The sequence below is a fragment of the Rutidosis leptorrhynchoides genome, chromosome 11 (assembly GCF_046630445.1).
Source record: "Rutidosis leptorrhynchoides isolate AG116_Rl617_1_P2 chromosome 11, CSIRO_AGI_Rlap_v1, whole genome shotgun sequence".
Lineage (NCBI taxonomy): Eukaryota > Viridiplantae > Streptophyta > Magnoliopsida > Asterales > Asteraceae > Rutidosis > Rutidosis leptorrhynchoides.
In genome coordinates, this window is record NC_092343.1 from 398,474,279 (window position 1) to 398,487,049 (window position 12,771).

Below are 12,771 nucleotides of genomic sequence, written 5' to 3' on the forward strand. Positions count from 1 at the left end.
CTACTCACAAACAGGAAGAAATTAGAAGAACTCTCTGCTGTAACAATGAATGCTACATGTTCAGCAGTCTTATTGAACAAGGTACCAGAAAAACTTTCCGATCCAGGAAGTTTTACAATTCCATATTTTTTGGGCAGTCTTAGTTCAATGTGAGCATTGGCAGACTTAGGTGCTAGTATTAACCTAATGCCTTATTCATTACATGTTAAGCTAGGCCTAGGAGAACTAAAACCAACACGAATGTCAATACAACTAGCCGATCGATCAGTCAAATATCCTAAAGGGATAATAGAGAACATGCTAGTTAAAGTAGGTACTTTAGTTTTTCCAGTAGATTTTGTCATCTTGGAAATGGAAGAAGATTCTCAAGTACCTCTCATCTTAGGAAGACCATTCTTAAACACAGCTAAGGCCATAATCAATGTGTTTGAAAAGAAATTGACCCTAAGTATAGAGGATGAAAGTATAACATTTTCTGTTGAAAAAGCAATGAAACATCCACAATCCTCAGATGATACGTGCTATTACATTCAAACAATAGATACATGTCAAGAATTGTCGGATGAGGTTCCTGAGTTACTAGACTTAGGTGAATATCATTTAGGAGAAGGAATGGATCCTATTGATGAAGCAGAAATGTTAGCTACACTCATGGAGAATGGGTACGAACCAGCAACAGAAGAACTTCAAGTACTGAAAGGGGAAGACAAATACAGGTACAAATCTTCAATTGAAGAACCACCAGAATTGGAATTAAAGCCACTTCCAAACCATTTGGAATACGCATATTTACATGGTGAATCTCAATTACCTGTAATCATCTCGTCCTCCCTTTCTGAAAATGAAAAATCTCAATTGATTTCCTTGCTAAAGGCCCACAAACCAGCTATTGCATGGAAGATCCATGACATCAAGGGTATAAGTCCTTCATATTGCACACACAAAATTCTCATGGAAGATGATTTTAAACCTTGTGTGCAACGTCAACAAAGACTAAACCCTAACATGCAAGATGTGGTAAAGAAAGAGATAATTAAACTGCTTGATGCAGGTTTAATTTATCCAATTTCAGATAGTCCATGGGTAAGCCCGGTGCAATGCGTACCTAAGAAAGGTGGCATTACCGTGATCACAAATGAAAAAGAAGAGCTTATTCCAACTCAGACTGTAACTGGATGGCGTGTTTGCATTGATTATAGAAAATTGAATGACGCCACCAGAAAAGATCATTTTCCCTTACCTTTCTTCGATCAAATGTTGAAAAGGTTAGCGGGAAACAGTTACTACTGTTTTCTCGATGGTTTCTCCGGATATTTTCAAATCCCAATTGCACCCGAGGACCAAGATAAAACCACTTTCACATGCCCTTATGGCACTTTTGCGTACAAACGCATGCCATTCGGACTTTGCAACGCCCCTGCAACCTTTCAAAGGTGCATGATGGCGATTTTTCAAGACATGATAGAAGAATGTATGGAAGTATTCATGGATGACTTCTCAGTCTTCGGTAGTACTTTTGATACATGTCTTCTCAATCTTGAACGAATGCTTATTAGATGCGAGAAATCAAATCTTGTTCTTAATTGGGAAAAATGCCATTTCATGGTAAAAGAAGGCATCGTTCTAGGTCATAAAATCTCAAGTGTAGGGATTGAAGTTGATAGAGCAAAAATTGATGTAATTTCTAAACTTCCACATCCAACCAATGTCAAAGGAGTTAGAAGTTTTCTAGGACACGCAGGTTTTTACCGACGTTTCATAAAAGACTTTTCTAAAATTGCAACACCAATGAACAAACTCCTTGAAAAAGATGCTCCATTCATCTTCTCAGATGAATGCATAAAATCTTTTAATCTGTTGAAAGAAAAGCTCACAAATGCACCAATCATGATAGCTCTAAACTGGACCCTTCCATTTGAGCTTATGTACGATGCAAACGATTTTGCAATATGAGCTGTTTTGGGTCAAAGAATTGAAAAACGATTCCAACCCATTTACTATGCTAGTAAGACTTTACAAGGAGCACAAACGAACTACACAACCACTGAAAAGGAACTCCTTGCTATAGTATTTGCTTTTGATAAATTCTGATCATATCTCGTTCTAGCAAAAACGGTTGTCTATACCGATCATTCTGCTCTTAAGTACTTGTTTTCAAAACAAGAGGCTAAGCCACGTTTAATTCGTTGGATCTTGCTCTTGCAAGAGTTTGACATCGAAATCTGAGATAAAAAGGGAGCAGAAAATCTTGCCGCCGATCATCTTTCACGTCTTGAGAACCCTGAACTAGAAACTCTCGATGAATCCGCGATACAAGATGATTTTCCTGACGAACATCTCATGAAGATTGAGATTGAAGAACCACCATGGTTCGCACCTATCGCGAATTATTTGGCATGTGGATTTCTTGAAAAGGGTATGTCGTATCAAAAACGAAAGAAATTCTTTGGCAACATTAAATACTACTTTTGGGAAGATCCACATCTGTTTAAAAATTGTCTCGATGGAGTAATACATAGATGCGTATTCGGGACTGAAGCTAGAAAAATCTTACTCCATTGTCACACAGGACCTACAGGAGGGCATTACGGACCTCAATTCACAGGAAGAAAGGTCTACGAGGCTGGATTCTATTGGCCTTCTATTTTCAAGGATGCCCATCTTCTTTGTAAATCTTGTGATGCATGTCAAAGGGCCGGAAAAATAAGTCAACGCGATGAAATGCCACAAAATATCATTCAAGTTTGCGAAGTTTTCGACATTTGGGGCATTGACTTCATGGGCCTGTTTCCAAAATCTCATAATAATCTCTACATACTCGTTGCCATTGATTATGTATCTAAATGGGCTGAAGCGCAAGCTCTCCCAACAAATGATGCACGAGTTGTAGTCAATTTTTTGAAACGTCTTTTTGCACGGTTTGGAACACCGAAAGCTTTGATAAGTGATCGGGGTACACATTTTTGTAACGCTCAACTTGAGAAAGTTCTGAAAAGATATGGGGTAACCCATAAGATATCGACAGCCTACCATCCACAAACAAGTGGACAAGTTGAGAACACTAACCGAGCATTAAAGCGTATTCTAGAGAAAACTGTAGGTGCAAATCCGAAGGAGTGGTCCATGAAATTGGAGGATGCTCTTTGGGCCTTTCGAACAGCCTACAAAACTCTAATTTGCATCACCCCTTTTCGTCTCATATATGGAAAAGCATGTCATCTCCCAGTTGAGATTGAGCATAAAGCATTTTGGGCTCTTAAGACATGTAATCTTGATTTGCGTGAAGTAGGACGATTACGTTTAAGCCAACTGAACGAATTAGATGAGTTAAGGCATGATGCATATGAAAACTCACTCATCTACAAAGAAAAAACGAAGAAATGGCACGATAAACGTTTAAACAAAAAAGTGTTTCATGAAGGAGACAGTGTCCTTCTATTCAATTCTAGATTTAAACTATTTCCTGGAAAGTTAAAATCTAGATGGTCAGGACCGTTCATAGTTACAAGAGTTTTACCTTATGGAACGGTCGAATTAGTGGACTCAAATGATAAACCATTCAAAGTAAATGGACACAGGCCGAAATGCTATTTTGATGGACTGCGAGAAATTAATAATGATCTTAATCATAATTTCGATACCACAGCTAACTAAGTGTGGGGAGAGTCGAATGTTCTAGAAAGAGAAAGATCTCGTGTTTGAAATTCTGTTCTTGTGTAGTTTTTCAAGAATGGAATTCGATTGGTCTTTTCTACTAGCAGACCCTAAAGAACTAGTCCTCCCCCCATTCTGAATTTTTATTTTTCTTTAGTGTGTTTTATTTTTGTTTCTATTTGTTTTCAGATGCATAAGTCGTGCACTTAGTTCGATCAAAACCATTCTCTTCTCATATATGCACTGATCAACAAACAAAAGAATAACACCTTACCAACTGATATGGTGTTGGAGATCAGGGAGAAAATGACTGCTGTTAGAAAAGAGAAAAGGGCAGAACATAACAAAGTTAATTTTGCACAAGGAACATCTAAATCTGCTGCGAAACAAAGGGCAAAACAACTCGAGAAATGTTACAAGTGCAGAAAATGGTCCCACGAAGGGGAATGCCCTAAGAATCAAACTCATTCTAATTTCGATTTTGTAACTTTATGCCGAGAAGGGCCAGTCAGGTGTTTCCAAGAAAAATTACTAAACCCAAGAGGGTATGCATATGAAGCTATGGAAAGTCAACTTGGTCGGCTCGCTTTCGAAGAAATTTGCTCAGGTCGCTTTCAAGATGATAACTCTGTGAGATTATGAAATTCTCACAAGTGTGCGAGTGTGCAAGTGTGCAAGTTTGATGTGTGATTTATTTTAGTATGCTATTGTGTGATAAACAAGTATGTCTGTTTGAAAAGAAAAATGTATTTGTAATTTAAGTTTGTTTGTTTGTTTAAATGCATTTAATCTTCAGCTTTCAAGCGATAAATCTTCTAATTTAAGTGTTTAAATTGGTAATCGGTAAAATTAGGTACCTAAAACTGAAATTACTGTTATCAAACAAAAGTTTAAATTTTGAATTAGGGAATATCGTTTATTGAGAAGATATAAATATCTTAAGTCAAATACTTAATATAACGATTTCAAAATATTCATGAGTGAAATTAAGTTCCTGCTGAAATCACGCTAGAACGGAAAATTTTTGTTATTATTATTAAAGATAATTTGACTTAAGTGGGATAAAAATTTACTTTTAATTAATAACTTTAAAATGGTGATTGCTATAAATTGGTCGCGAGTTAAGATTAAGTGTTTACACTGAAATTACTTTACCCAAGGGTGGGGCGAGAATTTTGTTATCGTTATTTTATCCTTATTAATTTAAAGTATACCAAAAATAAATTTAATTCTTTTGTGTGATTTTATTTTCTATGTATCGACTTGAAATGATAATTATAACAATTTGTCGCGGGTAAGAATAGGTGATAAAACCGAAATTACCTTACCCAACGACGGGGCGCAAATTTTATTATTATTATTACAAGCTATTAATTTTAAGTATTGTAAAATAAAAAAAAATAAAAAAATTGTGTGTCTTTGTGTGCATGTTTGTTTGTTTTGTTGTTGTGTGAAAATAGGTAAAACAAGACAATTTCATAAACTGACAGTAAGTTCAGCAAAAGTAACCAATTTTTGACGAAACATGTGAACAAGAGACGATAAATTGGTAATAAAGAACAATTCAACAAAAAACAGCGCGAGTTAGGGCTTTCTGGCTCTAAGAGGTTTTAACTCCCTTTCTATACTATTTGCCCTCGTGAATTCTAATTTTTGTCTGATTTCATTGCAAATGAGGGCATTGCATGATCTCAAGTGTGGGGAGGGGTTATAATTCTCTCGGTTTATACACTTGGCTTATTCTTTAAATTGTGTGAAAAAATTTAAAAATTTCTAGCTAAATAAATTCAAATCATGTTTATATATATTTAGGAACGGTAAAATTAAGTAAAATTTACTGAAACTATCGTCACCTAAAATGGACATAAATTGAGAAACAACATAAATGTTGAATTTATTTAATAGAATAGAGGAGAATAAAAAGGCAAAGAAAAAGCCAAGTTGGGGAGATTAACCAATCTATTTGTTTAAAACTGCATATCACATGTTTGTGCGAAGTTTTGCAGGTACTTTTGTTGTAATCCATAAAGAACAGTGATTGAAACCGAGACATGGGCCAATTGGAGAACTAAAAGGGTAATCTACACTATAAGGGATAGTGTTGCACCCAACTGACCCTTCGTACAAAATGTTTTTAAAAGATCAAAATGTGTTCATAAAATCTTATTTTTCTTAAGAAAAACATTAATCTTTTAATACAAGAGGTCTTCAGGATGACTCAATTCCATCCTTAGAGGAAGTAAAGTCTTCCGAAAAAGAAACGCACTTCTTGATTTAGGTCAAGAAGTTGTCGTCCAGACCGGCTGTAGAGTCTACGAAAAACCTTGTAATGTTTTCTCAAAAATCAGCTGGAAATCTACTGACCTCAGCATCAAACAGGGTCACCAAGTGGTCAGACTTATCCTATCCATGAGAGGATCTATCTCGTAAAATGGGGAGGACACCTTGCAAATCAGCTGGATAAGACTGATGAACCAGATCCCCAGAAAGGATAATCTCCTTAAAGATTAAAAATCAGCATTTAAGCCTGATATTACTCAATCCTTGAGATTGACATTAAAGATTGAGAATTACAAACTCATGGAATTCGATGATATCTATACTCGAACTTGATCGAGAAAATGTTTTGAAAAATAAAAACCGATTTGTTTTCAAAGAAATTATTTCCAGTACGTTCATTACTGTTGAACGTAAAATCCTAGGAATTTACCGAAATTCACTAGGTCACCTGAACCAAATCAGGTGTCAACCGTATGAACGGTGGTTGCATAGCATGGTCGAAGACAGGATCTTGTGCCAGACCAAAAACTTCTAGGGTGATCTTTACTATTTCTCCTACAAAGGATAGTAATTGCATCCGACATGATATTGACCATGATTTTATGCAATGTCTTAAAAGACATCGCCTTAACAGTTTCTTGTTCATCGCTCTCCTTTGCAACCGGACGGTAGTTCGCCGTAAGGTAATATACGGAACAAGTAAACTGGATGTGTGCTTTCCAAACACAGGGATAGTAAGTGGGTACACAAAACCAAAAGTTTTTAGCTTAAAATCAAAAGAAAATACGAAACCCACAACCCACAAAAATGTTTATGAAAACTTACACCGGTGATGGGTTAATCCGGAAAACGTGTCTAGTGTAAAAACTAGCATGCATTTTCAAAATACAAAATGTTTTCATCAGGTTCCTACTTTCCCTAAGGATCCAAATTTTTCTAAGTCACGTAAGACTTTAACTACGACCCTTAAGTTTCATTAACTTGAAACTATCGTTGTTTATGAATTGAATTGACGGAAAACGCTTCTAGATTAATATCTAGAGGTAGTATGAAATTTGTACCATGGCTTGAAAAAGAAATTCTCATCATGTATATAGTGTGAAATAAAAATGAGAATTGTGTGAAGTGTGATTTTTCATTATTTCGGAGTATTTCTAGTTCTGTATTGCTTGAGGGCAAGCAATGTTCAAGTGTGGGGATTTTGATATTGCTCAAAACGAACATATTTTTAGTCGCAATATCAATCCAAAATAATAAGATTTTATTTGTATTTGTATCATTTTTTATGTTGTAATTGTATAAATAAATAAATGTGAAGACGGAGTGCGAAAATGAAGAATTTATCAAGAAAACGTCAAGATACTAAGAAGTACAAGTTATAGAGCACAAGGTACAAGATCATGACTCATGAAGCATGAACTCTTTGGCCAAATCCAAATCAATTGAATCTGACCCACAGTACACTAAACCATAAACAATGTATAAAAGGTTGGTCGAATTATTGCTCAAGAGCTGCTGCTTTAAGAATTAAAAAAAATAAAAGAAATAAACATTACTAGAAAATGGGATCAATGGATATGCATGATCGAGTATATGGAGTATTAAATGAAAAGTTGATCAAATCATTCCATGGCTGCTGGTTTATCAGAAAAAAATAAACAAAAGAATTATTAGTGGAAATGTTTGATTAATGATATGATCATCGATGATGAGATGATACATGATGATAAATGGAGTATCAATATAAAATAATGGAAATGGGGTCAAGTTAAAAAAGCAAATACGGAGTATATTAAAGAGGAGAGAGCTCAGAGAGTAGCCAGAGAGGAGAGGGAAGTTACGGAGTACATCTATTTTCAGTTTCAATTTCTGTTTCACTTGTAGTAAATTAGTAGTTTGGGTATTGTAAAAAGATTATCGCACGGTTGATTTTCTATCAAGTTTCTACCACATCGAATTAATGGAAGCTAAGAACTTTTCTGTAAGTGTTATTTATTTTTCTACCATGTTTAGTAGCTAATTTGTTATTATGCTTATTTAACCCAAGTAGTTATTATGTTTGACTAAAAATAGGAAATGGGTTGATTTAATTTGTACAATGATTAATATTTAGATAAAGAACGACCTTAAGGGAGATTGGGGTTTTAACTATTAATGGGTATGGTAAAATAATTAAGTGACAACTTGTTAAATTACCACTATTTATAATTCACTATATGTATAAATAATCACATACGTTGAACGGACACGGAAGACGGGTTATTTATATATATGGTAAATTATTCATTGAAACGGACACGTGAATGGATTAATGGTTAAAAGACTAGTTAAAATTAAGGTGGGTTACATTCAGTGACAACTGGTGTAATTATTGACATACGTGACAACCGCGTCATACCATTTAAATAGTAATTAGTTAGAATATTTAACTGTGGTTACAAGATAGAATGACGAGGACACTCGCATTTGATGCTTGTAATTATACGACTGCGCTGGACAACTCCAGGTAGACATCTTAAATATTCTATGGGTACAAAGGAAAATTAACCCATGGTTAAAAGTAAAAAGTAAAAGTCAAACATCATAACTACGGAAGTTAAATAAGCATAATACTCTTTTTATTGTATTTTCATCTCGTTTAGTTAAAGTTACTTTTATTTACCGCATCAATTTTTATTTACTTTATTGCTACAATCTAGTTTAAATTTACTGTCTTGTTGTTTGATTAAAAAGAAAAGCTAAAAAGACAAACCGGTCGTTAAACGGTACATCCCCCAAAGTTACTAAAATTAATATATATTACTAACTCTAACTTAACTACTTAATTTACTAATTTACCCTAGTAGAGCACACAATAACAGTGTCCACGGATCGACCTCCCGGACTTTACCTTAGCTATATTATTACACGATAGGTATACTTGCCTTATGTGTTTTAGTTTAATTTAGGTGATTTCTTGTAGTAAATAAATATAAAACTGATAGCCATTTCATACACACCCTAGAACACATCAAATAGATTAAACTATATACTTACTAAAATACTACGTGTCAAGAAGGACGTTTTTTTGAGTATGATTCCCTCATGACGAAAATACCCTCACAAGCTTGGCACATGATTCAGTTTTAATGGAAAAATTAACAGTGTTAGTGAACTAGGCTATCCTTGCTCCACTTTTAAGTCACAAGGACTATCCACACTCAAAACAACTTTGTCTATTCATGCTGACTGGTACAAACCACAGGGACTATCCGCGCAATTTTCTCTTATTTAATTATAAAATCAGTACAGGAATTACATCAGCATAATCAACCACATGCTTACACCCAACCAAGATAACAATTTCAGAATTTAACAAATCAATTTAGTGACATCAGCTTTATTGTCAAATTATATATAAGTAAGATTTAGGTAATTAAAGAAGAAACCACGGATTTAATCACCTATTTTTATAGACAAAATTTCATTCCTCATCCCTGAACTTTACATCGATTTTGACTCCCTGTCCTTTTTCTTGTTTTGTGCATTCCTCGTCCCTAAACTATGAAAAGAGTATATCCCTCGTCCCCCCGTCTACTTTCTGTCAAAACCTGTCGTTACCACTTATCACGTGCATGTCATGTGAGGGTATTTTTGTGAAACAACCCAACCCGTATTCCATACGATAAATTTTTTTTTATAATAATACACATTTACGTGCCAATTTATTATGTAAACCATTCCACACGTTTCGTTAAAACATACAATAAGTTTAGTGTTTACAAAAAGGCACGAAGGCCATTAATAAACGTGATACAAGTTTGACCTATCCAAAAATGATAGTTTTAATCCAAACAACACATCGAGCATGGTTTGGGGCTAAACTACCCAAAACGCTAGACCAACATCCAAAAGCACCAACCAAACATCATCAAAGGACACCTAGTGCCCAACAACCGCTTTTCCCTTATCTGCACCTGCATCTAAAAAGATAAACAACGAGAGGGGTAAGCTAATGCTTAGTGAATGCAATAATTATACACATACATATATAATATACTTACTTGCAAACACTTAAACACATACCGCATACATGCTAGCAACACAATTAGCTTATCATCTCAAATATAAGCTATAAACTTCCAATATCATAAGCTAGCAATACAATAGCATATATACAAACCGTACAATATAATATGCTTACACTACAACACAATAATCATGGTTAACCAATCGTACAAGGGATGGTACTCGAATTTCCCATTGGTGTTCATAACATCCATTAGTGTACTTAGCACCTCGTATCACTAACCCCCGGGTGGCATCTTAACACCTCGATACTTCACCCTCGGGTGGCGTCTTAACACCTTGACACTTCACCCTTTATTATGGAGTGGCGTCTTAACACCTCGACACTTCACTCCTAGGTGGCATCTTAACACCTCGATGCTTCACCTCGAGTGGCATCTTAACACCTCGATGCTTCACTCGTCACGTGAAACGTGGTGTCTTAACACTTCGACACTTCACATCTCACGCTACAACAAATAAATACATTATATACCTCCGCATATAATTATTCCACTCACCTTAACGATTCGGTGACGATTTTAACTTCCACAAGCCTCAAAGCAAAGTACCTAATACATTAAGTACACATTCAATACACAACTTGTGGAACTAACCACATTACTTATACTTGAGCATTTAATGACCCAATTGTATTAAATAACTCAATCAGGCCAAAACCGCCCTTAATCGGCCAAGACTCATCTTAAATCACTAAAGCTAGTGATTTAAAGTCTACTAACCTTAAATAACACAAACTTAGGGTAATTCATACCCATTTCACCCAAACTAGGTCAACATTACCCCTTTTGACCTATTTTAACATTTACTCTTTCAAACTTAGTCAAACATGACCCAATTTACATTTCTTTCAACTTTAAGCAAGTGTGTTAGTGACTAAAAACGCCAATTAACACTTGTAACCCCAAATCAAAAGACCAAACCCTAGGTTATGGCTATTTGGGTTCACTTTCACCAATCTAACCCAAAACCCACCCATTTAACCCTCAAATGGGTCATACAAGTTCCATATGAACAAAACCCTAGCATAAACTCATTAAAACTCAAAACATAGAGTTAAGACTCACCAAGACTAACAAAGTGTAGCTAGAGATGCAAGGAACAACTTTACAACTCGGGTTCGGGCAAGATTCAACCTTCTTCTTCACCAAAATGGGCTTTCTCACTCTTACAACTTCACTCTCTCTTTAGATTTGTTTTTAATTAAATGGAAAAGAAAAGAATGAGAAGAGGATAAGCTTGAACCAGCTTTTGACTCCCCAAAACCGGCCATAAGTGAAAAGACCTAAACACCCCCAAAAGATTCCATTTAAAATGGACAAAAAAGTAAAACAGCACATCTGTCGCGTTTCGCGACACCATGTCCCGTTTCGCGATGCCCAGGACGCGACAATCATAACCAAAACGCGATAAAGTGATCAGGGATTGGATTCTTGAACTGTCGCGTTCCAGCCCACTTTGTCGCAATACGCGACACACCAGGACGCGATGGGACTCCTTCAGACGCGACAGAAAGCCTGATCAAACCATTTTCCAATATTTTCAACATTTAAACTACAAACAAGCGATCATAGGTGCAATATTAATCGTACACGAGGTTAAATACGCACCTTAAGTCATAATCGAGGAAAACGGGATGTTACAACTCTCCCCCACTTGAATCGGAGCGCGTCCTCGCGATCCAAGCCGCATGACAAGAGGGAAGATAAACCAACACGAACTCTTCGGGCTCCCAAGTAAACTCGGAACCTTTACTACGACGCCATTGAACTTTAAAAGTCCTAACCTCTTTATTCCTTAATCGTTTGACCTTTTCATCGAGTATAGCAATCAGTTCCTCAACATACTCTAACTTGTTGTTTAACTCAATTTCGTCTAGAGGCATCCAAGAAGAATCATCCGCAAGACACTTACGAAGATGGGAAACATGAAATGTATTATGGATCCCCGCAAGCTCTTCGGGTAATTCCAAGCGATACGCAACTTCACCAACACGAGCTAAAATCTTAAACGGACTAATAAACCGAGGAGCTAACTTTCCCCGTTTTCGAAACCGAATAATACCTTTCCATGGCGAAACCTTAAGCATCACCATGTCACCTTCTTGGAATTCAATCATTCGCCTACGCTTGTCGGCATACGACTTTTGTCTATCTTGAGCCTTTTTCAAATGATTTCGAATCATAACTATCTTACTATTCGTCTCTAAAACCAAATCGGTACCCCTGATTTCTCCTTGACCAATTTCACCCCAACAAATCGGAGTTCGGCACCTCCGCCCGTAAAGCATCTCGTAAGGTGGCATCCCGATACTAGTATGATAACTATTATTGTACGAGAATTCCACCAAAGGTAAGTGCTCGTCCCAACTACCACCAAAATCAATAATACATGCCCGTAACATATCCTCCAAAGTTTGATTCGTACGTTCGGTTTGACCGTCCGTTTGAGGATGATACGCCGTGCTCAATTTCAATTGTGTACCCATATCTTCATGAAACTTTTCCCAAAACCGAGATGTAAAACGGGTATCTCGATCCGAAACAATAGATATAGGAACCCCATGCCTTGAGATCACTTCCTTGATAAACAACTTATGTAAAGGCCCGTCCTAATCCACCTGGACGAAGTCTTCAACATTTGGTTCCATTGCGAGGTACTGGCCTAAATATGCCATGAATGACTTCAAGTAATAACTTTCAAACGAGCAAATGCACAGCGAAAGACTTAATTCGTACCTGAGAATAAACATACTAAAAAGTGTCAACC